Source organism: Squalius cephalus (genome assembly GCF_949319135.1).
Source record: "Squalius cephalus genome assembly, chromosome: 16".
Lineage (NCBI taxonomy): Eukaryota > Metazoa > Chordata > Actinopteri > Cypriniformes > Leuciscidae > Squalius > Squalius cephalus.
In genome coordinates, this window is record NC_137137.1 from 24,253,718 (window position 1) to 24,279,553 (window position 25,836).

A 25,836-nucleotide genomic window follows, 5' to 3' on the forward strand; every position below is an offset into this window, starting at 1 on the left:
CTCAGGATTTCTGTTCTGTCTGTGCGCACCAATCTTGCACTTCTATCTCCTCCTCAACCAGACCACCTAGAGACTTCGGGTTTTCGGCATTATGTTAAGGAAGGTCTAATCTCGGGAACGCACACAAAAAAAACAAAAAAAAACAAAAAAAAACATAAAAACATTTACTATCTCTTAGTGTTGTGATCCCATGACGTCAGAAAATTGCGCTAAAACACTCACTGAGTTTTTATTACTTGTTTTTCTGTGCAACAATAATTTAATCTCTGATGATTCAATAATTTATACTACTGCGGCAGTTAGGGATCCACCTATGGTAGAAATAGATTGCTATGGGTCGCTAACGACCCAAATACAGTGCCCTCCACAATTATTGAACCCCCTGGTAAATATGATCAAAATTGGCTGTAAAAAATAAATCTGCATCGATTATCCTTGTGATCTTTCATTCAAAAAATGTGCAAAATTCTAACCTTTCATTGAAGTAAAAGAATTGAAAGTGGGGGGAAATCACATTATGAAATAAATGTTTTTCTCCAAAACATGTTGGCCACAATTATTGAAACCCCTAGAATTTTTTACGAGTAAAATATCTCTGAAGTATATTCCCATTAATATTTACCTTTTTTAGTACACCAGGGTGACTAGGAACATGAAACTGTCCAGCTATGACTTCTTGTTTCACAGGAGTTTAAATATGAGGAAACACAAAGGCCAAATCCACTTAATCATCCATCACAATGAGTAAAACCACAGAATACAGTTCTGATGCGTAGCAAAAGATTGTTGAGCATCACAAACTAGAAAGTGGCTGTAAGACAATAGCTAAAGAATTGAAAATCCCCATTTTGACCATCAGGGCAATAATTAAGAAGTTATAATCAACTAAAGATGTTATGAATCTGCCAGGAAAAGGACGTGTGTCTATACTGTCTTAATGCACGGCGAGTATGAAAGTTTGAGTGGCCAAAGACTCTCCAAGGATCACAGATGGAGAATTGCAGAGATTAGTTGAGTCTTAGGGTCAGAAAGCCTAAAAAAAAAATTATCAAACAACCCCTACATCCCCACATGTTGTTTGGGAGGGTTTAAAAAAAAAACCTCCTCGCTCATCCAAAAACAAATTCCAGCAAATTTAATTGTCAGACACGACTGGATCTTCAAACAACACAGGGTTCTGTGGTCAGATGAGACTAAAACAGAGCTTTTTGGCAGCAAACACACTAGATGGGTTTGGTGAACACAAGGATAAAAAGTACCCCATGTGTACAATTTAATATACCATTGGATCTTTAATGTTGTGGGCATATTTTTCTGCTGGAGGTCCTGGACTTCTTGTTCAGATACATGGCATTGTGGATTCTATCAAATATCAACAGATAAAAAATCAAAACCTGACGCCTTCTGCTAGAAATCTTATAATGGGCCGTGGTTGGATCTTCCATCAGGACAACGATCCAAAACAAACATCAAAATCAAAACAAAAATTTGTTGTGGAGCACAAAATGAAGCTTCTGCCATGACCGTCTCAGTCCCCTGACCTGATGAGTGGAGTGAACTGAAGAGGAGAAGCACCAACATGGATCTGGGAATCTGAAGGATCTGGAGAGATTCTGTGTGGAGGAATGGTCTCTGATCTCTTGTCAGTTATTCTCCAAACTCATCAGGCATTATAGGAGAAGACTCAGAGCTGGTATCTTGGCAAAAGGAGATTGCAAAAAGTATTTAATGAAAGGGTTTCAATAATTGTGGCCAACGTGTTTTGGAGAAAAACATTTATTTCATAATGTGATTTTCCCCCCACTTTCAATTCTTTTACTTCAATGAAAGGTTAGAATTTTGCACATTTTTTGAATGAAAGATCACAAGGATAATCGATGCAGATTTATTTTTTACAGCCAATTTTGATCATATTTACCAGGGGGTTCAATAATTGTGGAGGGCACTGTATGTAATAATGATTGGCGAAACATTCATGCATGATAGGTTAATGTGACCATCATATAACAAAAAGAAGAAAAAGTTCAAATCTGTTACTTTTAATAAAAATCGCCTGTCCATGGCTCTGTTACACAGAATCAAAGCTGCATCAGAGGCGTCTCTGTAATGGTTGATGATGACATATTTTAGTAAATTGGTTAGCCGCTGTACACAGCAAACACATTTTTCTCTCGTGCACACTCTTTCAGTTGATCTGACACTGCGGTCACCTGAGGCTTCACCTTATGTGAACTTTCAACAGGACATTTTAGCTCAGCCACTTTGAGTTTAAACAATTTAAAAATAAGTCACGTTAGTTTAATAAGTGCCACGATTAATAACTATCTAGGCAAATGGATGTCATTGGGGTATGTTTGTGCGTGCTTTGTAGACCGTAGACAAGGTTGGCTCCACATTGCTTAACTACATAAAGAGACCACTTTGATGGAATAACGTACCCCACCTCTCCCTCACACAACACACATGCATATTACAGCATCCTCTGTCCACTCAAAGGGACCTCACGTTCTCTCGTCCCACAGGGCTGGACCTTTGAAGGTAAAGTCCTTCATGGGTTTGGCCAATCAAAGAAGCCTCTGTCTTTTACCAATAAAGGCATGTTTTGTCAGTGCTACTTAAACGCATTATTAACGGTTTATCACATCTGAAGGCTGGCTCACGGATGAATTCAGAGAAACAAACCAGGGTGGGATGTGAGGGGCCAGAGAAAGAGGTAAACAGTTTGTGTACGTGTGTGTATGAGTCTAATAAGGGTGGAGTTGGTCTGGCTGATGGACAGGAACGATGCCGAAGCCAGACACCTCTGATGATGGCATCAGGGTTTTGACGGCAGACTGGAAAGTAAACACATCTTTCTCCTCGTCCATCCCAGCTCAACTCTCTAATGCAAGCCTTGATCATTAGCCTAGGTAATGTCTGCAGAATATGAAAAAGAACAGGACACAGGCCATCCAGTAAGCCCTGTGCAATAACATTCAGGTTATTTTGACAGCTCAGACAGTACATAAAGTCTCACCAAGGCTGTAAAAATATAAATATTTGGTGTTAATTTCAATCAAACTTCTCAACTGTAACAGCTAACGAGAGTTAGCTAATGCCGAGAGATTAGTATAAAATGGAAAGAGTTATTTTGTCCTTCCTTGCTTTTTTCCATAAGATGTATGGTGCCTCAATTGATTAGCAAGACTCCAGGCAAATTAGGGTATTTAGAGAATTAACATTAAGGAGGCACTTTAGTGGCATGAATAAAGAGAATGAAGGAGCTGTTTACTTGTCGGGTAGAACTAGCACAAACCAGCCAAAGGCTGGCATGTTTTGAGTGTTTGAGCGGAGTTTGGGAACTTTTCCAGTTGGCCGACCAGCTGAAAACTAGCTTGGTTAGGCTGGTGTTCTTTTTTTCTGGTGTTTTGACTGAAAACTTTTACCTTTTGAATTGTAAAAATTATATAACTTCATCAGAGTGATATGAAACTTTGTGACTTTTGGGGCACTTGCTCTGTGAACGGACAAAAAAAAAATAGATTGTAGTTGTTAAAAAAAAGGTCACACATGTAGGTCTTCAGGGTCACAAATGACCACTATATGAAATTAAAGGTAAATAGGAGAAAATATAAAAATACTTTTTTGTTTTTGTTTTTTGTTTACAATCTACAAATCAGCCGCAATGCAGAAAAAAGTGGACAGCAATGGAGTGATACTGTAAAACATCAAAAAAGCACATCAAAACAGTTGCAATGAACAAATCAAACCCCTTCATGGCAAGCATCATTAGTACTTAGTAGAACGCCCTTTTGCTGTCATGACCTGCTGCAAAAAAGATATATAACCAGACATCAGCTTCTGGCAACTTTTCTGAGGAATCTTAGCCCATTCCTCATGAGCAATGGCCTGCAGTTCAGTAATATTCTTTGGTTTGTGTGCTGCAACTACCTTTTTAAAATCCAACCAGAGATTTCATATGGGTTTCAAGTCAGGCGACTGTGCTGGCCACCGTAGAATCTTCCAGGACTTCTTCTGCAACCGAGCCTTGGTGGAATTTGAGGTATGCTTGGGATCATTGTCCTGTTGGAAGGTCCAGTGACGCCCAAGCTTCAGCTTCCTCTCTGACAGCATAACATTTTCTCCTATTTCCTGATATACAAAAAAACAAATCCATCTTGCCTTCCACACGCTGCAGGTTTCCAGTGCCAGAGGATGGAAAGCAGCCCCAGAGCATCACAGAGCCACAAACATGTTTAACATTAGGCAGAGTGTTCTTTTCTGCGTATGCTTCATTCTTATTCCTCCAGACATTTTTATATTAATTACTATCTAGGTGCTGATCCATAGGGCCGAAAAGTTCCATGTTTCATCGCTACACAGAACAGAATCCCAAAACTTCAGTGGCTTATTTATATGATTTGAGCACTTTTCTTGTGCTTTTGGGTCAGTAGTGGTGTACGTCTTGGAGTTCTGGCATGGAAACCGCATGAGTTTAGTACGCACCTTACTGTTCAAGCTGAAACCTCAGTGCCTGTTGCAACCAAGTCTTGCTGCAGGTCTTTTGCAGTCACTCTAGAATTTTTCTGAACCTGCCTTCTCAGAAATCTAGTTGCAGCCGTTGATAGCTTCCTTTTTCTGCTCCGTCCAGGTAGTGTAACCACTGTTCCCTTTCGTTCTGTCACTACGAGTTACGTCAGTGAATGACGAAATGGGAGTTTCACTTAGAAGCCTATCACCTTCGAGTTCTACAAAACAAGCCAATGGCAATGAAAATGCCATGGGTCTGCGGAATTTGCATAGCGCAACTCCGCCCCACAGCGTGGGTATAAAAGGAGGTACGCTGGCAATCTCATTGCGAGAACATGACCATCGCGGTGCTGCGGTCTAGACTCAATGACCTCTGTGGAGGTAGAGTCACCTCTGCTACACCCTGATCTATCCCCTCCGTGAGAGGCGATACTTTGGCTGGTGGCCAGGGTGACCTTAGAGTTATGGTGTGGAATAAGCCCCGACGATTCTTCCTCAGGTCACAGCCCCCTCTTGCGCACAGCAACCCGAGAATGTTCGCGATGAGATCGTGGGACCGTCTTCTGACGCCCCTTGTGTCTCATTCGGCGCTCCAGATGATGAGACGATGTCCATCATCTCATCACAAGGTGGGCTGGAGTCTTCCGGAGATGAAGACTCGGCTGTGCTGCCGCCTTCGGGTGTGCCAACATTGACCGAGTCTGATCCAGAATTGACAGCCATGCTTTCCCGGGCAGCCGCGAGCATCGGGCTGGAATGGAATCCTCCACCATGTCCCAAGCGCTTGCGACTGGATGATTGTTTTTTTGGGGGGGCGAGTGCTGACGACACTCAACAAACCTAGCCAGTTCAGATATTTCATGTGTTCTAGCTCAAGTACACCTGGTGCAACTAATGAAGCCCCTGATTAGTTGCATCAGGTGTGCTTGCGACAACACATGTTTTGTAGATTTGTGCTGTTGTGAGGGATTCTATTCAGTGGGTTGAATCATTTTGAGACTGCATTTTCAGTTGAAATTGGGTAAACCACTTGAAACATTTGCTGTGTTGAACTTAAATACTTGTTTTGATTTGTTCATTGCACATATCTGAAAATGTTAAAATGTTGCCAATAAAACTGATTTGCAATGGGGGTTGAATAATTTTGAATCTAGCTGTATATCTATAAATATCCACCAAATTATATATCCTGAAAAATGAGGGTAAAAAAGTAATTCATTATTTTTCACCACCAAGATTGTATTATGTTTAAAATAGCATAAAATGTTGTCTAACAAAATGAGTTTAGTAATAAGTTTTAATAAGTAATAAGTAATAAGTTTTTACAGAGAATGTGGAGAATTTGGACTGATAAAAAACACTAGTAACCCCTGACTTCCAAAGGCTGTGGCAAGTCAGTGAGATTTGGACTGATGGACTCGGTTCTATCTATCTCAGCATCAGTCTGTGAGCCATCTGAGGCTGAGATAGGTGTCAGTGATACAAAGAATAGATGGTGTCTACACACTTCAAGATTGTTCCTTAATATGGTTTTGTTTGGCAACATCTCTTTCTTGTTCCCCCCCAAAATTCCACATATTTCTCCACTTGCCACCACAGGAACTTCACAGTCCCATCCTAGCCAATAAACCGGATCTCCTTGAGCGGACATGCACTGACCACAACAACTTTAATCACAAAGCCAGCTGCACCCTCACATGAGCAATGTCAGCTCCAGCAGGGTCATATCACATAAGGAAATCATATTCTAGACTCCTCACATTACCATCCAAAATATTCTCACGCACATCATTTATCACCATCAACAAGAATCATAATAGCCAAAACGCAATGCAACCTGGATGGGGCTCTTACAGTATGTCATTACAAACATTATGTCCTATAACAATAATAAAAAAAATGCTTTAATACCCCCCAACAAAACCATGCACACAACCTAAAGACAAATAGTTTGCATACGGTACAGGGTAGAAGTTATCTGACATTAAAATGCAGAGAAGCAAAGCAGAAGCAGCAAATAAAAAAAAGTTTTGTTTGAAGCAAAAGCTTCCACAGAATGAAGCAACACTAAGCAGTCATTCTCTCCTGCGGTGGGACCACCTCTATTCAATCTCTGTTTGTGCTCAATTTGAACAGGCTTGCCACCATCTTAAACACAGTTTGCAGAGAGACCACATTTACGTCATGATACTCGTTGAGGCCCGGATTCAAACGACTCTCATCGATGTGCAACTCCTGTCCATGTACCGTAACAGCTATCCTCTAAATTGCTTTCTCACACAAAAAGTCCCAAAGTGATGATGAGTGCTATAATCTATAATTCAATAAGATTTTGAAAAAAAGGGGGGAAAAAAAAGTTTAATTTAATTCCACACTCAAACAATTTTTAAGTATCTTTTCAAGATGTACGCATTCCAATTAATACAATTCCATCAAATTGAATTAAATAATCTTTATTATTCATATTATAAATTAAGAATTTTAAATGATTAGAAAACCTAGAGTTTAATAAAAAATAAAACATATATAAAATATATAAATCTTAAAGGAACAAGTGAATGGACCATTTACAATAGTTTATGTGATTCATATTCGTACATTTCAAAAAAAAAGTTTAGATTTATACAAAATATTTTATTGAGCTCTTTTACTCTTTTTTAATTCTTAATTCATAATATGAAAGGATTATTCAATTCAATTTGATGGAATTTTACAATTAATTGAAATCCGTAAATCTTGCAAAAAAGGTGTAATATTTCAAATTATAGCATTAAGACATATATTTAAGAGAAACGTTGGTTGATTAGAACATCAAATATTATAATAATATAATAATGTATTTACTGATTGTATATTAATATTATTTTTAATTAATTTTCACTATTTGAAAAGCCCTTCCTGGCTTAGTATCTGAATGCACAAAACTCTCAGAATATTAATATAAAACAGTAACATTGACAAGTTCAAAGCAGTTGTAAAATCACTATAAATGCACACCTATGAATGTACATCCTAAAATAAGGTGCCAATTTGCTACAGTCTAAATAAATGATCCAATTGTTAATAAATTGATTTAAAAATAATAAATATAAATCTGTTTTTAATTAAATCAATAATTTTGAATAAATGTGATGAATATCAATATTTCTTTACTTAATATGCTACTTATGTACTTTATATACTTAATATTTACTATTAATAATTCAGAATTATTATAACATATATATATTTAACAATTCAATATTATTAATATATATTACAATGTTTTGGGAAACAAAGCCCAGATTGATTGCTCTTCTTTTGCAGTGGTTAAAGAGTAGTTAACCAAAAATTTAAAAAATTTTACTCAACATTACGTCGTTCAAAAATGAAAGGGGAAAGGTGGCCAGAGGTGACAATACAACTACTATTACTATTATTACTATATTACTACTACTACTACTACTATTACTTATAGTAATAATCATCATCATTCATCATCATCATCATCATCATCATCATCATATATTTATTTATTTACTATAAATTGTATTATTATTATCATTATTATTATTACATGAGGTTTACTTGAGATCCATAGTATAGCACCACATAATAAGGCATCTATAATCATATACTATAATCAAGCATAATATTCTCAGGGCAGTGTTGTTATTACTTCATGTTCTCCTACCTTGAGTATTGATTAAGAAAGTATTGAGTAAGAAATATATATATAAAAAATATAAATATATATTTAAATATGAATATTTGAACTTTGTAGATATTTATAGATATAGATATTTATAGGAGATATATAATGCAGTTTTATCAGTTATAAATTCTGTTAACTTTTTTCTTCTCTCTCTCTTTGGTTTTTTTTTTTTTTTTTTTTTTTTTGCCTGTTCTATCCTAGCTTTCCACATGTTTTTCTTTCACCTGATTATGAAAGCTTTCCACTGTGCTTTCATCTCAATTTACAACATTTTCCCTTTGTTTTTACACACACTATTTTACGTTTGTTCTCTCAAGTCAGTGCCACACCATAGCATTATTCTCAGCAGCACCCCTGTTTCCTCTCCACCGGTGACACGTTCACTCATTCAGAGGAAGTGCTGAGAGGCTACACACTCCCTGTGAGCTTTTGAAACATCTTGAGTTAAAAAAAGTAACAATTTTAAGACAAGAGGGTTTTAAGGGTTCTCAACCTTTTTGACTTTATGGCCCACATTTGTTCACTGACATTCCTAGTTTGTATAAATTACATGTCAGGATCCCACCCACACATTTATGTGACTTTACCAGTTATTTACTGGATTTTTAAGGGTTTAAGGGCTTTTGCTCACATTGTCTACCCGATTTTAGCATCTTAGCATAACTAAAGAATATTCATTATTAAAAAAAATAATAATAATTTGCATGACCAGGTCTAGAAATCACTCTCTGAAATAACAGGAACCAGTGGGGAAAAAAAGGTCACACTTTATAGGTGTATTTACAATGTACTGACATCAAATAATAAGTACAATTTACTGTGTTCATGTTGTATTACCTTTGCTATTATTGAGGTGAGATATGGGTAAGGTTAGGGAAAGGTTTGGGGGTATGGGTAGGTTAAGGGGTAAGGGAAGGGTCAAATGTGTAATTATGTAATCACATAAAGTAATTACAGATTTAATTACATGCAGGTATTTAAAAAAAAAAAGCACTATGTAAAAACATGTACTGTATGTACACAGTAAATGCATTGTATCAAATGATTCATTTAAAAAGTTAAAGACACTTATACCTTTAGAATCCCCTTGCTGTTTGCTGGAGCCTTTCATAAGGGGGCCTCAGCAAACATTTGAATTTATGGTTTTGTTAGATCTCTTCTACTCAAATGTTCATCGTAAAATAAAAATTCTGTCCAAACCTATAAGACTTTCTTTCTTCCGTGAGACACAAGTTTTTAGATGCTGATGGTGCTCTTTTACATACAATGGAATGGAATAGTGACCAAGCTCCAAAAACGACAAAAAGAGGCATAAAAGGATCATAAAAGTGTTTGAGCTCATGTGTTCTCTTGTGTTTCGCGTTTGAGCTTCTGCAAGAACCGATGAGGTTCATTCTCATGTGTTACGCAGCACGTTTGAGCTTCCAAAAGAGGTTTGTTCTTGGGCGTCAAGCAGGTTCATTTGAACTTCTGTTTATGTTTGCTGATAAATGTTAATATGTGAATAAAATGTGTTCATCATATAAAGTGATCTGAGTCTCTTCAGAAAAATTGGTTTTACGATCTCTTTATGAACGTTTTGCTTAGGTGGAAAATAAATTACATTAGTTGTGGTTACGTAGCAGAAATCGTCGTGTTCTGGAGATGAACGAAAGTCTTACGGGTTTGGAACGACATGCGAGTAAGTAATTAATGAAAGAATTTTCATTTTTGGGTGAACTATCCCTTGAAGCAAATATCTCACATTTTTGACTTCCTCCATCATCACAATTGCATTACTGTATATGAATTCAGATAAGCTTGACTATCTTTGATTAGTATATAATTAATGTAATTTAGCTTTTTATTTTATTTTAAATACTGTACATTTGTAATAGTTTGCAAAGCTCAATGACTTAATGACTTAGCAAATGAATACTCTATAAATGCAGAATAATATAAAATGGTTACATTAAATGCTCACCTATTGTATGACCACACATCATGGTTTTATTTTATTTAAACGATGTAGTAGTAGTAGTAGTAGTAGTAGTAATATAGTAATAATAGTAATAGTAGTTGTATTGTCACCTCTGGCCACCTTTCCCCTTTCATTCATGAGTTTTGAACGACATAAGGTTGAGTAAAAAATGTTAATTTTTGGGTTAACTATCCCTTTAACCACTACAAAAGAAGAGCAATCAATCTGGACTTTGTTTCCCAAAATATCATGAGCCTAAGTGCATAGTATAACAGAGCATTGTTTATGGTTTTATGATCTACTTAGGCTTACAATGCTTTTGGGAAACACAGCCCCAGCCTGTGAAAATAGGGCTTGCTTGTAAAGTTGGTTTGTGTTTCCTGCCTTTAATTTTTTCCTAGTGATGAAATATAACCGAAATGTCATTCTGAAAATACCCCACTGTCCTGTTTAGTTCCCAAAGCCACTGCTTTACATTCGTGTGAATTCAGGACTAATAAATAGACTGGTAGAAGAGGGGAAGAAGGCAAGCTGCATAAATAAATACTGCTTAAAGAAATCAAATCCAGTGCTATGCACCATGCGAACTGATCAAATAGATTGCCGCCTTTCAGTTAAATGGCCAAACATGAGGGTCATGCACACACACACACACAAATGATGGTGGTATTCCCATACACCAGATATTTTAATAGTTCTCATTCTGTCAGATATTTGAAGTGTGCAGGTGGCATTTTCCAGACCAGATTAAAACAAGGCTCCAGACTACCAAAACAACTAGGGAACAATTGAATTAAATCATATTTAAACCATCTTTAAACTGCATCTTAAGTAGCATTTATAGGTGTCATGAATGCATTCACATAACGATTACAGTTGCATAATGTTACAAGATTATTGTTTTAAATATAAAATGAATATACAAATATGAAATCAATAAGTCTTGAAAGTATTTCAATTATTTTTCATATGAAACTAAAATATATGCTCTATCAAGACAACAGCAAAACTGTCAAAGAACGAATATCATACAAATAAGAATTTTTATGATGGATCTAACTATGATATTCTAAGTAAAGAGTGAAAAAAACAGCAACAACAACAACAACAACAACAACAAAATCACTAAATAAATACTAAAAGAGATTTATCTTAATTTTTCAAAAATAAATGATGATTCATTGATGATTACATTTTCACCCAATTTTGCCCCTTATAAAGTTCTTATTTACTAAGTTAGTGCACTTGTTTACCAAGGAGACAGTGTCAGACTCAGTTAAAACAAGGTTAACATAACCTTTAATGTTTAATGTTAATGCTATTTCCAGTCAAGTTGTAATGTTAAATTATGCAAAAAAAAAGTGTCAAAATATTTAATTTGTTGTGTGTATACAGAATATGCTACATATGATATTAACCTTTTTCCAAAAATTGTATTCCGAAAACATTAAAAATCTGATTTCCCTCACAGAATGCCTAGAAAGCATCATCACATTCGGTCACCACAGGAACACAAATGAAGATCTTTTTGATTAAATCTGAGAGCTTTCCATTGGTTTAACCTCAATTTTATGAAGTTTTTTTATTTACAAAATATTAATCTCCACGCATGTCCCTTTATAAAACTGAGGTTAAACCACTGGAGTCACATGGATTACTTTAATTGTGTCTTTACCTTACCTGATGTCTTATGGGTTTTGAACAACAAGGCTGAGTAATTGATGACGTAATTAAAATGTTTGGGAGGGGGGGGGGGGGGGGGGTGAACTAACCCTTTAAACTTTGTTTTATGCTTTAGTATCAGCTAACATATGGAACAGTTTTTCTTTTTTTCGCTTCAGTTCATTGAGTGCATAGCTCCTCATTCCACAGCACCTTTTAACCAACAGTCACTTCTGTGTGCTGTAATGAAGGGCCTTTCATATAAACTATGACTATGGGGATTTATGTACATAAACTACGGCACTTTTTTGCTGTATTTCATATAAATACAGATTTTAAACCCATTTGCAAGTTGTAACTACTCATGAGCTAAAAGCAAACATGAAACACACAGAACCAAGCAGCACTTATGGAGTGAACATATGCAAAAGGGCCTCATTTCTATAAGCGTTTCCTCTTGGCAAGATTCAGGTGCGGGGGAAACTTATCGCTACTCAAGGGCTTTTAACATACAGAGAGAAACCATATGAAGCCACTTAAGAATTTATCAATGCAATTGAAATTTTGTCTCTCACGTTCTCGCATTAGGTTTTCACAACAACACAAGCTCATCAGTGTAATTATGGGAAAAAAGGAAAAGGCAAAGAGCAAAAACTAGCATTTGTTTCAACTCTTTGAGTAATGACAGTGATTTCCCCCACATACTGACAGTTGCACTGCTCCAACCTGCACAGTGTGTGTTAAACATTTTCTTTATGATCTCATCCTTTCTTCCACAGACACGAAGAAACACTGGTGGGACTTCACAGGATGATTCCACCCTTTTTTTCTCTACATAGCTCGAGTTGTTTTTTTCTTATTATTTTTAGGTTACTGACTTTCTAAATGGTGACATAAATTGGAGTTAAGAAACAGAGCTCTGCCTTTAAAATATTATAATCTTACATCTTTTAGCTCAGGAGACACAATTGCTAAAGTATGAAAAGAACTAAAGGACTTCTAACACAACACGAATAACAATGAGCAAACAATGAACAAATATAACTCGTATGCTGTATCCTTACGAAAATACAAAAAATAATTCAAGATATATTCTAAAAAATGTATGTTGTTTTAAGAACAATGCATGTAGAAAAATAAGTCTGTTATTGTCGTACACTTTGCCCCCTTCTGTGTTTTTGACAGTTTTATTGAGAAGACAGTGAAACATGAGAGGAGAGAAAGGGAATGGGATCAGGAAATTACACGAACCAGGTTTGAACTAGGGTTGCTCGCAAAAGTGTCATTCAAGTGGCAAAGGGGTCAAGGTCTGGCTAGTAGATCTGGAAGCAAAAATGTCAAAAATGTGAAGACTAGTGCCAGCTGAGATGAATGGCAATGCTAACCGAGAGCTTTCTCCAGGTATCTTAAGGTATTGCATTCTAGCTGTAGCCTCACATCGTGTTACACATGCACTCACCACAAGAACACGTCTCTGAAAGAAAAAAAAAAAAAAGCAATTTAAATATATATATATATATATATATATATATATATATATATATATATATATATATATATATATACACATACATGCATACATACATACATTTTATATATATATATACATACATATATACATACACGTTTTCACCAATTTCATGCACTTTCAAAAGATGAGGAAAAATGTAGTCTTCAGTGAACAATTACATAATATAAAGTGGTTTCTTACAAATCTGAATGTAAGTGTACAATAGAGACTGGACAGGTTTGGTATTTTGTTTCCTTGTTTTTAGAGGGGAATGTTACTGTAGGTAGCATGACATAATGGTTTACACTGTTAAAATTCTGGTCTTTTCTAAGGAGTGAACCACAAAAACTCATTTGACTCTTTGAAATTGCATTTTTCCCTGCTGTGTTGAAACGCACAGACAGATTGACCAACTGAGCTTCACAAATCATGTGGATTTTGACTCTAGCACGTCTCTGAGCAATTACAGGATAGATTTGCTTGAGAGCTTATAGATTGTTTGGCCATCATTCCCAAAGCTCCATTATGCAATGAGGGGAGAGGTGCGCTCCTGAACTTTGACACATTGAGTTGTCTCTTGCCAAGCTACATTGGTTGGATCTGTCATGACAAAACAAGGCTGAAACAAACTGTCTCTTAATTTCCCGTGGAGCACGTACTTGCCTGTGGTCTTTTAACTTTATACTGGTGTCCTTATGACCAAGGTATTTATGCCCACATTTCAGCCCATGGGTGTAGTTTTTCACATAAATGCTTTCCTTATGCACTTTTCATTGATTAAACAACAACAACAACAATAATAATAATCATAATAATTAAAACTAATTCAAAAGTTTAAGGTCAGTAGGGTTTTTTTTTTTTTTTTTTTTTGTGAAAGAAATTCATATTTTTATTCAGCAATGATGCATTCAATTCATCAAAAGTGATGGTGAAGACATTTAGAGTGTTACAAATTATTTCAAATAAATGCTGTTATTTTGAAATTTCTATTCATCAAAGAATTAAAGAAAAAGTCCTTGAACATGAAATGAACACTAACTAAACGTTACTGGTTTCCACAAAAAAAATACTAAAAAGCAGCAACTGTTTTCAACTCTGATAATATGAAATGTTTCTTGTGCACCAAATTAGCATATTAGAATGGTTTCTGAATGATCATGTGACATTTGTAATTGTAATGGCTGCTGACAAATTCGCTTTGCCATCACAGGAATAAATTACATTTAAAAAAAAACATTAATTTAAATTGTAATAATATTTCACAATATTACTGTTTTTACTGTATTATTATTATTATTAGGTTACACTTTATTTCGATCACCCAGACATTCTACTAACAACAGGTATAAGTACAGTACCTGTCAAAAGATTAGAAACATTAATATGTTTAATGTTTTTGAAAGAAGCCTCTTATGCTTACCAAGGCTGCTGTTTTATTTTCAGAAAACAAATAATAATGCAAATTATATTTCTATTTAAACATATTTTAAAAAGCAATGGAAAAGCTGATTTTTTTTTTTTTTTTTTTTTTTTTTTAAGCAGCCATTACTCCAGTCTTCAGTGTCACATGATCCTTCAGATATCATTCTAATATTCTGCTTTGGTGCTCAGGTCACATTTCTTATTATTATTATCATCAATGTTGAAAACAGTTAACATTTTAGTGAAATGGTGATTTCTGTCATCTGGTGACTGAAGTTTGGAGTAATGGCTGCTGAAAATTCAGATTTGTCATCACAGGAAAAAATTGCATTTGGAAATTTATTAAAATTGAAAACTAGAAAATTAGAATTAATAATTTAATTATTTTATAATATTTCAAAATATTACTGTTTTTACAGCAAATATTACAGTTTGACAAAATAAATGCAGCCTTGATAGGCATAAGAATTTTTTTTTGACAGGTACTGGAACTTGCCACGGTTACACTAGACTTTTAACACACTAACGCTCATGGAACGGTTGTGATATGATGTCTCACTCGTCATAGTCGTCTTTTTTAAAAGTTAGGGTTAGTTCCCCAAACTTGAACTTTGGAACGTAGAGAAATGCAAAACTTCTTCACATGAGCTTGCATTTCCTGTCTTCAGAATTTGTATGTGTATGAATGGAAATCAACGGAACGAAAAGTGTAGTGAGGCTGCCCCTTAAAGGTGCTGTATGTACGTTTTTGACTGCACTAAAGCATACAAATACCATAATATGTTTGCAGATATTTAGGAAACATGCTGAGTTCACATCGTTTCTCTGAAAATCAATGCTACAGCCAGTTATTTTACTTTGAAATGTGCGTTCCGTGTCGGAGTGTCTGTTTTTGTTTTGGTCTGTGGGATACCGCACATTGCCAATTTACCCAATAGTATTTTGCCACCACAGGTTGCCAGCTGGCAGAAAACACAGCATATTGCAGCCATGGAAGCCAGCGAACAAACTGGGACAGAGATCGCAGATTCTACCCGACCTAAAAAGCCTCCGCACCCATCTAAAAATCTCTATGAACGGGAGCATATTAAAACTCATCATAAATCAATAAATCAACTAACGTAAGTCTCCTCGCATTTCATTGTCAATTGCGCTCATTCCTGTTGCATGTCCTCAATTTGGCAACCCACATGAGCTTCTAATCTGAGCAGGAGGGGGCAGGGGAAACAACTCTCTCCAATATTTCGTACCCATTTTAACTGCTAGCTGTCAATCTAAGATACTGTCAACGAACTCACATTAGAATATTAGTAGACAGTTAGGTTAGGTTTAGGGTTAGAAGACATAGAAGTTGATATGTACTTGCAAAGTTACTTACAGAATGTCTAAAGTGGACTATCGAAATAAGTGAGTAAATAAATAATGCAATAAATAAAAAAATACAATTTATGCAAGTTTGTCCAAACATTTGACTGGTAGCGCATGTTTTAAAAAGTAAAATGTTACAATAATAATAATAATAATGATAATTTAATTAGCACACACAAAAATGTATATTATTTTATCTATGAATGATCAGCTTTAGATAAGTTAAATAGCATAGTTAAATAGTACATTATAAAAAAATAAAAAAATAATAAAAAAATAAATGTTACTGGAATAGCCTTTGCTGAGTGGGAGGGACGCACTGTTTTGCTCTGAACGTTTCCTATTTCCTTCATCGCTCTTGATTAGCCTCCCATGCTAATGGAGAATTTCCTGTGTTAAGAAAACGCCACTCAAACAAACCGAGACAGGGCAATACTAAATTACACACAAACAGGCTAGTCACGACATGCAGCCTTGAAAGTCCAAAAAGAAAGAAATATTAAAACAGCATGCAACGTTTCAAGCCGACATTCTTTTGGACATATGGAAACATTATTTTAAATAACTTCAGCTGTTTGAGAAAAGCATTTTAATGTTTGACATGGATTAATATACATTATTTTTCTTGGTACTATATCCAATTGATTTTGAGAAGAGCAACACATGGAAATATTAGGAAAGATTTTATGCAAACAAACCCTTCAAAATCACTTGCTGCCAAGTTTCTTTTGATTCAGACCTGAGACGTAATTCTCCAGATTATATGATATTTTCTTTTCTGTTTGCTTTGCAATATGCGGCTCATTGGTTGTGTGAGCAATCACCTGACTGACATATTTTAGTAAAATATGACACCGTTTTCATTACATTTGCCATAGCCATATATGATCACAGTGTGGGGATTTTCCTGCTATATTCCCAGAGAGGCTAAATTCCAGTCATGCAAGAGGCCAATCTGAGAGGCCTGAGTTAGTGGCAATTTGCTCAAAGATGCCCTTCTCTCATCTTGGTTTTCAGTCTGTCCCTTCATCTCACCCCATTTGCAGTTTCTACTCGACAGTATTTTTTTTTTCCCTCAGCTGTCCTCTCTTGACCAATACCACATGACACATATTCAAGTTAAGCAATCTCACTCTCTAAATTGGATTTGAACTTTCCTTTCATCCTTAATTCCACTTTTCTCACTTTGCTTTCCCCCTCAAGGAACGGGATCATGTCGCTGTTCCGCAAAGAGGACCGCCTCTAATTTGATCCCAACGTACGCAGATGTTTCCATGGCAATTAATGAAACAATCCCGAAACAAATTGGTGGCGGGTGTATGATAAACAGGCAAGCTAAGGCATTCTGACTGTGCTCATAACATACGGCCGAGCTTGATAGAATCTAGCTAATTCAAGGAGGCCTGCTCTTTGTAAACGGCATTTCCACTCTTTGAAGGAAAGAGTTGTAGTCTTGTAAACTTCTTACAATCCGGCTAGGCTCTTCTAAGGCAATGCTTAGAGAGACTGGAGGCGGACAGATGTGGGAAGGGTCAAGGAAACGGAGCAAAACAAATTTACGAGGCATCGAGACTATGTGGATACTGAGGAGATTATAGCTTTGAGTTTGCCCGCAGTGATAAAGAGCTTTTCCTGAGTCATTACTGGGATGATGTGAATTTTCTGGAAGGGCAGTTCTCAAGGGCTCAAGCTTCTCGACTAATAATCAAAGTCATTTTTGCTGGTGTTTAAGTGTTGAATTACAATAAAAAAGGGCTTTCATGGGAGCGTCAGGATCCAACACACCTCTTGAGGTTTCTACATTACCACAAACAGGTGGACACCTGGACACCACTTTGAAACCTCAAATTTACTTGCTGAACATAATTTTTAAAACATTGAGAGTATTGACAGTATAGAGGGTAGTTCACACCAGACTGAAAATGTTGTCATCGTTTACCCTCATTTACCTCCCAACTTTCATTCATCTTTGAAACACAAATGAAGATATTTTTAAAGTCCATTATGTTCACGCTTTAAAAAGTTCATAAAGAAAACAAATTCCTATCATCTGAGCTTTTCAATCCAAATCTTCCTAAGAGACATTGCTTTATACTGTATGATGAACTGATTCAATTTAGGCTTTTATTTACATGTTGACATTGATCAACACATACATACAGCCCATCAGTTTCAGAATTTTGTGGTGAACTATACCTTAAATACTAACACCAGATGTTGGTATATGACTTGTTGGGATTTGATCTCATAAAGACACAAGAGCATCAGTGAGATCAGTCACTGATGTTGAATGATGGCCCAGTGTTCAAATTCATACCAAAAGTGTTCAATACGGGTTCAGGTCTACGCTTTGTGCGGATCAGTCAATTTCTCCCCTTAGTAAATCATTACTTTATGAACTTGTGTGTGCCCCATTGCTGAACGCTTGTTAGTAAAGGGTGTAACTAAAATGGCAAGTTAATGGCAAAAAACATACTTTTGATCATGTAGTGTAGTTTCTGATGACAAAAACTTGAATGTAGATTACGATCATTCAACGCATGATAAATTTGAAAGGTAGGAATTTCACTACTGCATCCAACTTCTATAAATATAAAAAGAAACAGGACAAATATTGCATCGATAAAACTGCTACATTCCATGACCATTACATTGCCATGACCAATAAATGTGAAGAAATCTGACTTCTTTTTCCAAGAGATTATAGGGTGATTGTACCAAATATATTCTGGTTTCCAATGGTTTCTGTCCTTATATAAGTCATTGGCTCAGACACCATAAAACAACCCAGTATGGTAACTAATGGCTAGACTATTTTGGGCAGTGTTATCCAATCAAGAACAAGTTGTCAATCGGTACCCTAATCTCCCAATCAGTATACATTAGACTAGTATAAAACAAAAATTCAATTTAGCCAATTCGATCAAAGGCTCATTTGATCAACGTACAAAGACTAAGTTAAAGTGTCATTTCGGCAATATCCTCTGTCATTAACAGTAGCTATTGACTGTTAGTTGACAAGCCAAGCATACCGCTTCTAAGTTTGTTTGGGCATGAAAGCAGAGAGGTGAACTCTTTAGAGGGCCACTGGCCATCAACACCTCAATCTGTGCCAGTCTTCACCCCAGCCCTCTGGACTACTACCACAGCCAGCTATGGCATGTTCTCACGCACAGACTAATGACCACCTGCCAAGTCTGTCAGCTCTGACACTTACTGCTGCGGTTCCCATTGACAACCCTAAAACATGCACACACAGAACAAGAAAACACTCAGATGCATGAGAACACAATTACAAATATGTGCTGTTTCTACATATGGTGAAAACTGCAAAATGCCCCTTATATGCAGTCATAGAGGATATCCCTTCAAACTCTCCCGTTCGAGAAATACTGCCCTGCCCCTTATCAGGGCTTTTCACTTCACTGTTTCCTTCAAAGGGAGTATACATCGTCCTCCAAAAAGGGAGCAAAGAGTGCTGACAGAAGCTTTCCATTTGACATATACTGCAGTGTTTGCAGCTTCCTGCACACATAACAATATCTGATAACATTTGTATAAATTCCCTTCACTAGACAAATTTTGCAATTTGGAATACAGCAACATCAAACTCCGTCAGTTGTGCAGATTGACAATTAAAGGCCGGGACACACCAAGCCGACGGTCGGCCATCAAGCAACGTTTTGAGCGTTGGTCGGCTTAGTTTTTCAGTGTGTTCCACTGTTGGCTCTAATCGGATGCCATCTGGGTTTTTTGGGCTGATTTAGCATGTTGACGTTGGGCCGTCGGTGAGAGAGAGAATTCTAATGCCAGAGGGGTGGACGGTCGAGGCGAAGCTGGAAATCCGGAAGTCTGAAGCAGAGCCTGGTTGATGATTGACCAAAGTGGAGCCAGAGAGACAGGAGAGCCCAGCAGAGCCTGAGGAATAACAGACCACGTGAGGGAGTGTGGACCCAAGGTAGAGCCGATGATTTGGGGGGCCGAGGTGGAATCCAGGGCTCGGAGGCTTGAGGTGGAGCTAAGGGATCCTCAAACCAAGGCAAAGCTGATGAACAGGGGGCCCAAGGCGCATCCGAGCACCTTCGTGGCTCTGAGTATATGGTCTGTTGTGGGCATGAATGAAGGCTGGCTGGGCTCCGGACCCATGGTGGAATTGGGGCTGGTGATGCCCTCCTCTGCGGGGCATACTGTGAATGGAGAACCACACTGCACCAGTATCCACTCCACATATGCAGTAAAGCTCCCTCGAGGACCTGTGGCTGGTCTTGTAGAACAGAGTGAGTGGTCGGGATAATGAGTAAGGCACGCCAAATCTAAGAAATCCCTCACGTGGTCCTTGAGGGAACAATCACCCTGCTTGAGCAGAAGGAGGCGAACTGCAAGTTCTCAAGTATTCTCTCTTGTGTTTCGGTCTTCTGTCACGGGGCTGTGAAGTATAAATCCAAAGAAGAGCGTGATGCTGAATGAATGGGAAATACAGAGACTTAAAGACCTAATTTGTTATTACTTTAAACAATTTTTTTTTTCCTACATTCCCATTTCTGTTATTTCCTTCAGAAAAATGAATGGTCTTCTTAAATCAGCCAGAAATAAAGAATGGATAAATCATTTATATAAACACTGCAATATTCCCTAAAAATAATGATGAGTATTTTATGGTGTCCTTAAGCTAAATAAAAATTCCAGACCTTTGTTTACCTTTTAAAAATGTTTACTTTCAGTATACAAACTTGTCACTTATATTCCCTATGACCTTTGCAGTGTCCTTCAAGCTGAAGCTGCATTTAAGTACATTTTTTATGCCCTTCCCTAGCTAATTTCCCTCTATCTCGTTCACTCGGATATACATCGTTGCTTTTGTTGCATGAGGGCCCAATACTGGTGGAACCCTTGCAATGTGTTTAAATGGAACGCCCTAAGTGTTTGATCACTGGACTCCTCAATTGAGTGGATTTATTATTTAGTTGTTTCCTTATAAATTTGTTTAATGCACCATTCTATAGGCCTGAATGCATGCTTAGGATGTTGGAGAAAATATTAAAACATACGCAAATGAAAATGATAACAATACAATAAACTATAACTGTGTAAAAAAACTGTCATCTTAAGGTAGCTACAAGTTAAGTCAAGGTTAAATGTCAAAATAACCCCAATATCATACACTAGAGATGCGTGTGGTGGGGGTAAATTAAGCCCGATCTGCTGTGACATTACAATTGTGTTGCATTGTGGTCTATGGATCTTCCTGAAGTATACTGAGCAGACTCGCTCCCTCTGTCAAGGCGTTGAGGGTATGTCCAAATAAACTTACCTCGCCCACGTGACGAAGTTTAATGCAGTTCAAAACAATGGAGAAGTTTGCAAGCGTATGTTTACAAGTGGAGTTATACTCACAGCTCGAGTATAACCACTCCATAAAATTTGAAATCTCAATAAAGACCCAGAGAGAAAAAGTAGAGCGAGAGAGAGAGAGAGAGAGGAGGGGGGTGCACCTGTGCATTGTAATCAATCAAAATAAGAGACTGTAAATGAGCTTTTATTGCTTAATCCAATTAAGCCCTTAACAAGTTCAGATGAGCCTCTCGCTAATGAGTCACTCCACTTCCACAGCACATTTATCACCCCTTTTGCTACTGCACTCAGAGACAGCATGGACACTCACAACCACATACCCGTTGCCACGTAGTGAATATTGTGTGAGAACAGAGATACATAACGAATTCTACAAACTTTGACTCCGTTTTTTTTCTTTTTTTTTTTTTCTCGCATAATTCATTAAAAAACAGCTGAAAAGAATGACCACGCCAAATACTGAAGTTGGTAGATACAAATTATTTTGGTGCGTAAACATAAAGTTCAACTAGCAGCAGAGCATGCACACATAATAGTAGATGATTTCCAAAAATACTTTATTTAGAGGCCAAAATTGTTGAATTGTTCTTAATGTAATGTTGTGCATAACTCATGTCCAAATGATTTTAAATGGCAAACATTATATCCATTCTAGTCATTTTTACAAGGAGATTTTTGTCAGTGCACATTTCAACAAAAAATTGTGCTGGGGTAAAATCTTTTTTGAGGAAAAAACATGTCAGTGCAATCACTTAATTTCATCATAATAAATCATTATCATTATCATTAACTAAAACTAATTATAATAAATAAAATATAATAAAACTAACAATAAAAATACTTTCATTTCTTGAAATAAAATAAACATTAACTGATATAAAATAAAATCCAGCTAGTTGCAATGGTGATATAGTAGTTGTCATTTTTGTGTCGTTTAAGTTGAAGAACTAAATAATAATAATAATAATAATAAATAAATAAATACATACACTATGTAACAAAACAGCATGCATTTTGCAGAAGAACATTGTTTTGGTTGTGCTTCAGCTCTGCGTGAGTGTGCGGGTGAATGTTTTTTTTTTCTCATAACTAAAGATTATTCTAGAGAGATTATCCTACTGCTCATAAAACATTCACTATAGGCTTAAGTCATATAACCTGTTTAGATGGAAAGGATCTCATGGTGACTAGTTGAAGACTGTAGCTATACCCATTAATAGACAATGGTACTTCCTTTAAAATAAATTCCAGCACAGATCTATAACAAGCCGTAATGAAAATACCCTTCATAATAGATAATGCTTTAAAAGGAACTCTTTTAATAAACTACATATGACAATTTTTTAGTTTAATAAAATGTTGAGTAACAAAAAACCCATCTCTGCGCCTCTTTTACATTCCAAATCTCTCAATTCTCACCCTCTCTGAAAAGCCAAGCTCGTTTTATTATGAGCTCTGTCGCGTTCTCTTTTTGCCAGCAAACTCTCCTCTGTTCGCGTTTTTTAAAACGGGTGTTTCCCCCAAGAGTTGTACCTGCCTCATATCGACCTTTCTCGCTCGTTGTGACAACTCTGCCACTCCTACAGCATACACACGTCAAAGTAGCCGAAGAAACCTTTCTCTTTTTTACATTGTGTACCTTTAGTTTAACATTATATCAACATTAAAATAATAATAACCATGAAATGACAAAAACATGACAAAATGACTAAAACTTGACTAAAATTAAAATGAAAACAGAACAAATAAAAATATCTAATTCAAAATAAATGTATATATGTATATATATATATATATATATATATATATATATATATATATATATATATATATATATATATATATATATATATATATATATATATATATATATATATATATATAGTAGCCTATGTCAGGGATACTAAAATAACACTGACACAAACAGACAGAATTTAATTAAGAAAAATGTTGAATCTTATGACTGCAGGTCTGAACAATATATCTCTGAGCAATAAGCAAAAAGGCTTCAGTAGAAGTCTAAAATAACTATAAAGCGCTAGATCTTTTGAGGATAGCCGAGTGTTTACCTGTTTATATAGCCTCAGCCCAAATTCATTTAGAATGGCATGAAGCTTGTGGCTAAGTGATCATTTTGAAATCTAATAAAGCAATAAAGTCACATCAGGGTTTACAGAAGAATTTCTCTGAAGGTAATGAGCACCGACATACTTTCAGATGCTCAGATGGAGATATAATACACTTCAGGTCATCTCAGTTTAGTCTAGTCTGGTGTAGACCTTTAGCTGCATTAGATCACTTTGATATTTTAAAATTTCTACATGTCAAAAAAAACTCTTACTAAATGTCTTAGATTGTCAATTTTGCCAAGTAGCCTACTTCATTTCTTAAAGGTCCCAAGAGAACAACAAAACCAATAAAGCCTCACTTAACAGAAGAAAGAATAATGCTGCCAACTCTGTGGGGAAGCAGAGGAAATACAGTTTGTCCATGTGACCGGAACTAATTGTGAACCTTGTTTTCAATATTGGACTCCACTCGAAAATAGAATCTTCTAATTCTGTGCATGACAATATCATTAAGTTAAGACAGTCTGAGAGGATATATTCTTGTCCGATGCACACATTTATCTGTTGTGTTCTTAAATATTACATTTAAAGTTAATATAGCCTATGTTATATGCAGGGTTTGAAATTAACACCTGCCAAATGAGGGTAAAAATCAACTGTGGTGGGTAACGCTGTCAAATCATTAACCAATTTGGCGTGTTACTTTGCTGGGGAAGTTCGTGTAAACCAAATTTGCGCAGATTTAGTGCAAATACTCAACTCGTGAGTCATCATTATATTAAATACAGCAAATTGCGCAGAATCTGCGCATATCTGGCTTACTTGAACACACACGTCACTACGCAACAAATAAAGGTGCGCTTGTTCATTAGCATTGAAGCAATAGCGAATATTAAAAAAACACATAATAATGTGGCGATACTTCCCGCAGACCAGAGTTCACATGCAAAGACTGAGCTGAAAAACAACACTACCTTACTGATACATCTGAAGATGAGAGCTCTGTCTGTCTGAGGACATTTGAGCGTGTGGTTAACTGAAAAGACATTGTTATTTTCCAACATCCTACAATTTTAGCAGACCCTGGTTTATCCTGAGACCACAGATTTGTTTTGTTCCATGTGACGTTTGATGATCTTTGTACTGTATTGATCTGTCCACCTAAAATAAAATTTTGGGGAAAAGGATGAGGATGAAAATGGAAGGGAGGAGATGGTCGGATGACAGGATTTTGTTTGAATAAGAAATTAATGTATGAAATTAAAATTTGATATAAAAAGATAATTAAGAAACAAAATAAAAAATAAAAAAATAAAAAAATAAATTTAGTTGGCTGAACTGTTCTTCTTTTTCACAATGGTTTGCAACTAAGAAAACACACTTGTGCATTGAGTGTTTGCGAATAAAATAAGATAATGTCAGGCAGAAAGAGAGCGAGGAGGAAAGAGACAGAAGAGGGAAGGAAGTACTTGATGACATAGACCTTGGTGAATACTTGGTCCAGATTTTCGCAGCTGAATGGCATGCCAGGCATTTGTCTTGATTGTTCTTCCTGGTTGCGGCCGGGTTGGCGTGAGTCGCAGGCCAGATAAGCATCTATTATTTTTAGTGCTGAACAACGGCCCTGAGGGAGCTGGTATCCTGTTCATATCGACAAACACTGCAAAAGAACACAGTAGAATGTGATAATAGAAGATACTCAACAACAGGTTGGATGTCATATCAGTGGGATGACTAAAAACATGAAATACTTTGCAGCTTATCTTTAAAAAAAATGGATTTGTGCTTTTTTTTTTTTTTTTTTTTTTTTTTTTTTAAATATAGGTAATTAAAATGAGCTAATGCAACATAATTCATGAACATATTCCAACTTATTATGGAGAGACAACACCCCCCCCCCCCCCCCCCTTATTTTTTAAATACTTTTTTGTTTTGCATGGAATGGTAATTTAATTATTATAGTTTATAACAAAATATAATAATTTATTAAATTAACCCTTGTATGGTGTTCGGGTCTGTTGGACCTGTTTTCATTTTTTATCAAAAGAAAAATGATACACTTGGCTCATTTTCTGTGAGGAATATATATCAGAACACATTTTCAATGAAAACACACTGTACACCCCCCCCTACACATTTATATTACACACAGGATGTTCAGGTCCACTGGACCCGGGCTAATAAAAGTGTGGAAATTGTAGGTCCTGTGTACCTTTACTTTGTCCTCCTCCTGTCAGGGCCTGCTGTTAGTGTGTGTATGTTCTTCTATATGGTTTATGAGGACACAAAT

General features: G+C 36.3%; 1 long non-coding RNA gene across 1 annotated transcript in view; it reads right to left on the reverse strand.

The window, feature by feature from the left end:
- Positions 1–24,884: 24,884 nt before the first annotated feature.
- The window catches only part of LOC307173224, a 35,828-nt gene continuing 34,876 nt past the window's right edge, over positions 24,885–25,836 (reverse strand). Inside the window, exon 3 of the long non-coding RNA XR_013823813.1 lies at positions 24,885–25,206. This is a non-coding gene — a long non-coding RNA (uncharacterized lncRNA). The remainder of the gene's footprint in view (positions 25,207–25,836) is intronic.